At 45.1% G+C, this 6,909-nt stretch overlaps 1 protein-coding gene across 4 annotated transcripts in view; it reads right to left on the bottom strand.

The window, feature by feature from the left end:
• Positions 1–6,909, bottom strand: part of Grip1 (glutamate receptor interacting protein 1) — a 657,804-nt gene that overhangs the window by 625,396 nt on the left and 25,499 nt on the right. The window lies entirely within an intron of this gene.

The following is a 6,909-nucleotide window of genomic DNA, read 5'->3' as shown; positions in this document are numbered from 1 at the left end:
ATGCCTGTCCTTCAGGACACAATGAAACCAGCCAGCTGTTTGCTTAGACGTTTGTCTGAGCAGTGCTTTATCGGGCTATTATTAGTTTTAATGCTGTAATTAGATGCGCAAATGTACCCTGAGGTATGTTTGGATGGGAACATCATACAAATCAGAATTGACAATAATGAGCACAGCTGCATTTCTGCCAATGATTAGGCATTTAAATAAATGCTCGTGGTGTGTTTGCCGGAATATGAGATCCCACAGAGAGGAGAGGTTAGCGGTGATGTGAGGCTGCCAATGGGGCGTCAAAAAGATCGGGAAAACAAAAGGGGACAGAAATCCAACAGGATTCTACTTGGAAGCTGGAAACGATCTTCATCGTCTAAGCAGCGCCTCCTCTGTTATCAGCCCACCTCACGACGACGTTTTCCGTGAGCTAACGACAGATAGGCATTTGAACTGCACATACGGCGCACTCCCTTCCCAGAGACCGTCAGCTCTGAGAGCACAGAGGATGTGTTGCGTCCTCGGCATCCAAGCATCATCCGGTTTTCCCCCACAGCACGAGTTCTCAAAATGGTGATATACAGAAACATATGGACTATGGTGTTCACCGGACACACTCTGTGCTGAGATGACTTGGGTCCCGCTGAAATTTTCATGAGCCATTTAAAGCTGTGAGACACAAAGGTTAACGCTCGCACTGTGCCAGCGGGACCAGAGGCTGGATGGCGCCAAGTGACCTGTCAAACACGCATATTAGCCTGCTTTGCATTTTGCCAGACTGCACCACCTCTGGATGGCTGCCTACCTCTGCCTACTGTACTGAGGTCATCACGACGACAGGAAATACATATTCGACTGTCCTAATTTCCTAGCTCTTCCATGGGACATCACCATTAAATCTCTTCCATGCCCCCTGAAGCCCTGCCATCTCTCGCCCTGCAGCTCCCTAAATCCTGCAGGTCGCTAAATCAGTTCATCCGGTTTCCACTCCACTTCCTGTTCCCAAGATTTCTCCTCAAAGTTCTCAAGCTATCCCCTAGGATCCCTGCCTCCAATATTCTTTCAACTCAAAAATATACAAATCCAAAGACATCAACACATTGAGTCAACGCCGTATCTGTTTCTGGAGGCTGAGGAGAATCTGAGGAGTCTCTGGCAAGCCTGTAAGCCTGTGTGCATGGTCTGAGAACACTGTGGCAATGTGGAAGGGCCTTCCGATGGATGGTCTAGGAGTGAAATAGCCAAGTTTTAAGCTTATGTCAACCTACGGTGTCTTCCTCTAGGGTCAGAGGCGAGTGCTTCCAGTGTCTGAAGGACATCATTTTAAACACATGTTCTCTGCACACACTGCGCTATGGAACGGAAATAAGTTCTTGTGTAAGTTCGTTACTATATATCATTTTGATAAAAAGAGGTTATGATGTTAGTTGCACTGAAGCAAAAACATGTAAACAAACAGATGAGCCGTGTTTCCTGTATTTCCAGCAGGAACGGTACAATGAGAATTCACCATCTATTTAAATTAACCAGTAAATAATTCTAGGTTGTAAATATCAAAAGTATGAGTACATTTGGTAGCCAAGAGAAGTCCTCGAACAAACACTCAGATTCAACCTTACTTCGCGCCGTGTTTCAGGAACCTATGAATCACGAGCTTTGGCTGCAGTGGATTGGTCCACATGGCCAAGCCTCGTGCCATCGACAACCTAAAACAGGTTTAACCTTTATACTGAGGGGGCTTAGCACCAGGAGAACTCCTTTAGCCTAAGTACTACACAGAAACTGTCAAAAACTGCTCGTCAACTGTAAAAACCTAAGCTGACAGCAAACACAGACTCAGGAACACGGCCTCCACTGGTATCTCCATCTGCACTTGTCTGTCTATGCAGTCCTGAGTTCTGCCCATGAAGAACTAACCACTGACTGACTCAGCTCTCGACCGTGTCATTGAAGGGTTTCGACAAGTCATTGAAAGACTTGAAGAAACTGACCGGAGACACAGAGACACAGAAATGAAGATCTATAGTCAGAATCCTGGTCTCCCAGAATGTTCTTAACACCCAGACCCAATTTCTCCTTTAGATTTCCTAAGCTGTTCCAGAATCTTTATAACGAATTCTCTTCCTTTTAAAATTAATTTCAGTTGTCATCTGTAGTTTAGAATAAAGACCTTTGGGTAGGAAATACTTGCTTAGCTGCTATTTAGAATGGTGTGGCATTTATTAATATAAATCATCGGGAAGAGCCCCAGAGCAGCTGAAAACATAGCCCTCCAGTGGGACTTTTTACTGAATAAAATCTAAGAGCCTTTGGATGAGTTCTCCAGAGAACGTCTCCTTAAGAACTCCGATGTACATATTACCGTAAGCTGATTCAATGTGTTTTCTCAACTGGGATGTTTGGCCTCAGCAGATGATAGAGAAGGGAGAGCTAGAGAATAAAGTCCCAGGAATTTATGCCTCAGGCTTCTGTGGGTTCCACCTTGAAAAGACAGCGTCTACACAGATCACAGGGCATCCATCCCCCTCCTTGGTAGTAGCTCAATTGCCACGAATGAACATTTTATCTTAGATAAATGCTGACCTTTAAAAACACGATTAATCAATACTGTAATGTAGCACGACTCTGCACTCACTTGCAATCCATACTCGTACCCGGAAGTGCACAGGAAAACTTTACTGTGAACCATAGCAACATGGCTGGTCCCATCCTCAAATCCCTATAAATATGTCACAAGAAATAGCCACAAACTAGGCACACATACACACACACACACACACACACACACACACACACACACACACACACACACAGAGAGAGAGAGAGAGAGAGAGAGAGAGAGAGACTGAACATCTCAAGCTATAAATAATCTTAATGAAAAATGATATTCACACAGACATTGTTTTTCAGGTCAGACAGAATGTTATATTTGAAGCAATCCCCAGCACAACTGGCGAACACGCCATTGGAACCGTTATACTTTAAGTACCATACTAACTTTCAGGCATCTGAGAAACAAATTTAGACAAAAGGAAATAGTCCCCCACCCTTTTTTTAAACATGTTGAATATTACCAGGAATAGCCACAGAAACAGACTCTAAAATGCGACTCTTCCATTCCCTATATATAAAATAAACCGGTGCCTAGCAGGATAAAAGGCAGTCAGGTTACTGCAGGAAGATTCAGTTCTAACATTAGAGATGAATTCGCACAGCTGGCTTCTCGGACATAAACTGCAACCAGGACAGTGTCCAGGTTCAGTTAGGCCAAACCTCCATTTCCAAAGGTACTCTACACCACAAACTCTGCACCAACAGGAGGGATCCGAAAAGTCTCATGACAATAATTAATGCGTCATGAAGACGTCTCTCCAGGTCCTTTGAAGAAGGAGGAGGCATTACAGAAAAAGCAGCTTCCCAAGTAAAGGAAGGTTAGCCTGCTGCTTTTTCTCAGAGATGTTTCTAGAACACTCTGTAGAGTTCTAACAGTCAAAGCTAGAGGGCTACAGCTGGGCTGAGCTCTTGGTGGTGTCTTTAGGGCAATCGATACTAAATCACGTCAAATTGATACTAAATCACGTCAAATCTTTGGTGTGAGAGGAAAGGCCTACTGAATTCACTTTAGGTTTATGTTGATTTTCCTCAAGACGCACTCTCAAGCACGCGCAAACACACAACCACAGAGAGATAAAGGGGTGTGTGTGTGTGTGTGTGTGTGTGTGTGTGAGAGAGAGAGAGAGAGAGAGAGAGAGAGAGAGAGAGAGAGAGAAAGAGAGAGACTGGCTGTTATTTCTCCTGACTCCCAAGCCAGCTTCCCACTGCCCAGCCTCCTCTTCAAGTCTCTCCAATGATCTACCTCCCACTCTGTTCCCATGGGAGAGCCCAGGGGCTTGGGCACTCACACGCAGGCTGACTTATAATCCATAATTCGAATGGCGTTCAGAGCCCTTGTCCACATTCTCTCTGTTGATTAGCTGAATTATACATAGCTGAGAGGACGCTGAAGTGCACGCAGCAAAGCCTTCCTGAACTCAGGTGGCTTAGTCTGCCAGTAACTTTTCAGTGAGCGTCTGAGCCTTGCTGGAGAGTAACCCCTTATAACTCTCCACGGCAAGTGCTCTCAAGGAAATCGGTCACAACTTAGATAACTAATAGAACCATCTGTGCCGAAGAGAGTCCTCTGAAATTCAATGTAGACGTCCCTTTCAGGCACTGCCAAGGTTTCTCCGCGACCTAACATTCTCGTGTGTAAATGGAAAGAAAGAACCTGGGTGATTACTGAGTGGCCTTGTGCGGGAACTCACCTACGTACTCCTAGAGTTTCCTTGACTGTGGGACGGAGATGCCAACTTGACACACGTCAGCTTCGAGGTTGAAGGTAACAGTCCCCCAGGAGCTGAACAGGGACTTGGCCCACAGAAGGTGCTCAGGCAAGACTGTCATGGGTGGTTAGGTCTGGGCCAACATAACTAAGCCACAGTACTTGAAAGCTTGGTCAAACCACTCTGAGTATTTCAGTGATTGTAGGTCTTTGACTGAGACTGACAGACTTGAGTAAAAATCTCATTGAAGGTTTTAATAAAACAGAGACAGACAGCCTCTCCCTCTCTCTCTCTCTCTCTCTCTCTCTCTCTCTCTCTCTCTCTCTCTCTCTCTCTCTCTCTCTCTCCAAAATGAGAGGGATTACTACTTTCATTCTGAAACTCTTTCCTATAAGACTTTAAGTTCCACAAGTCATTAAGCTTCCACAATCTCCCTTCCCCTCCCGTCCCCTCCCCTCCTGTTCTTTCCCCTCCCCAACTCACCCATTCATATACACCCCATTGATCTTGTTACTCTAGGGAGCTATAATACTGTATCTGTTATCTTTTTTTTTATAATCACCATTAGTATCGAATATATATTGTAATCTTCCCATAGGAAGAATAACATTCTTCTCACCCTTCTTAGATCAAAAGAAACGTGTGATCCTCAGCAAACCCATAAAATGGACCCACTATGCGTTTATTGTCAGACAAGCAAGATAGCACCTCAAGATAGCACCTGAAGCCATTCCCGTTGAGGGTTTTAACTTTCCCATTTTTAACTAAAATTCCACAGAAAGATGAAGTCTTAACTTTCAAATCAATTGTTTTCCATCGTGTGTGTGTGTGTGTGTGTGTATCAGAATGTAAACTTTGGGGAGACATATGGAATGCTTGTAGATTTCCAGCAAAACTCACAGTAAGTGTGACCATAGCATTGTTCACCAGCCTCCTGTCCTGATGTTTTTGGTTTGGGGTAGGAGAGAACTTGGGGGGGTGCACTTTGTAGGAAGGTTTTGCCATTGTTCGCTTTTTGAGACATGGTCTAGTATAGGCAAGGCTGGTCTTGATTTTACTACGCAGCCAAACCTGGCCTTTAACTCCTAAGCCCTGGCCATATAACTGTACCACACCATACCCAGCACCTCCTGGATTTTTCAAGCCTGTGCTTTTCCTCTCAAAACCCCTCTTTCTGTGTATGGCAATGAAGTAAGGAAACAGCATGTGTCTGAAGTACGAAATCATCCACAATCTCTTTTCATACTTGTCTTTAGCCAAGTGGAGGAGATCTGCAAACCTGGTAATTTTATTCTATTTCTACTCTCGGGATATAAATATCCTTATAGCTCTGCTGGGCACATTATTTCTTTACTTGTCCATATTTTAAAGTGTAAGCATCCTAAATGCTCTGTCTCTTGCCTGGCATTTGGCTTTAAATACCTGAACTTCTAATCATCTGGTCGATAGTTTCACAAGGCCAGGTTGCAAGTGGCATAGCATTTAAGACTCTGTGCAGGAGCCGGAAGGAATTGGTTCAGTCCGGAGGAAACATACGGATTGGAGCTGGGACTGTCACTCATAGAAGGTGCGTGGAAGGAGGCAGAGAAGGGCCTCTCAGGGAACAAGTAGACATGTTCATGTGACAGCACAATTTGGAGTGACAGAGGATTCCAGGGCCGTGCCATCTGCCTCCTGTCCAACCCTTGAACGACCTGGTCCATGTCGGTAAATGCTGGCTGGCAGGTGTGAGCTATTTACTGGCAGTGGCCAAGGCTGGCTCTGCGGGTGGGAGTGACTCCAGACACAAGTACAGGTCCTGGTGCGCATCCATGACCAGCCCTGAGATGATAGAGCATACATCTTCCCTTGGCTTCGCCTCATCTTACGTGCCACAAATGAAGTATTCATCTTCATGTACAGAATTCTGTTCTGTCTACTGCTGAATGGAGTGGGTAAACTGTACAGCAAGGTCCCCTAGTGAGGGCTTGGAGAGAACCGGGATACCCTCCCAGTTTCACTAAGACTGTAGCTGTCCAGATCCGCAATAGAGTCTCAGAAAATAAGAACCTGGCCCCTCGAGTTTACAAACAGCATGTACCAGCCACTCCCAATGGCACACCTCACTGACTCTGGGTATGAATCAAGGATTCCCCCCCGCCACCCCATTACTCTAAGACCCTAAAAGCAAGCTTAAGCCCAGAGCGAAAGCAAGTGACACTGGGCTTTCCAGTCACCCACCTCACCCTCCCTAGGTCTCATCATCGCCAATGAGTCACTACTGTCTTATACCCTCAGCCCTTCTTCCTTAACAGTAGTATTTAAAGCTCCCCTCCCCCCACCAAAGGCCTCAGAGTGCGTAGGGTGGCTTCATAACTCCCTGGCACACTACTGTTAAGTCATCTCACATTGCCACGGGATATAATATTGCCCGGCACATGATACCTCCTAGAATACTTGGATTTATATAGAATACGTGAAAGATAAAATTGACTTTAAAAAAAATAAAATAAAAAGGAGGAGACTCTCTAATGAGGAATTTCAATGAGTAGATTGCAGAAGCTGTTGGGAAGGAATTCAAAGGTATTTCTCAGCCTCTGAATTGAAATAACTCATT

Source organism: Rattus norvegicus, chromosome 7 (assembly GCF_021556685.1).
Source record: "Rattus norvegicus strain SHRSP/BbbUtx chromosome 7, alternate assembly SHRSP_T2T, whole genome shotgun sequence".
Taxonomy (NCBI): Eukaryota; Metazoa; Chordata; class Mammalia; order Rodentia; family Muridae; genus Rattus; species Rattus norvegicus.
Note: the sequence above shows the minus strand (reverse complement) of the source record. Positions and strands in the feature narration are given on the sequence as shown.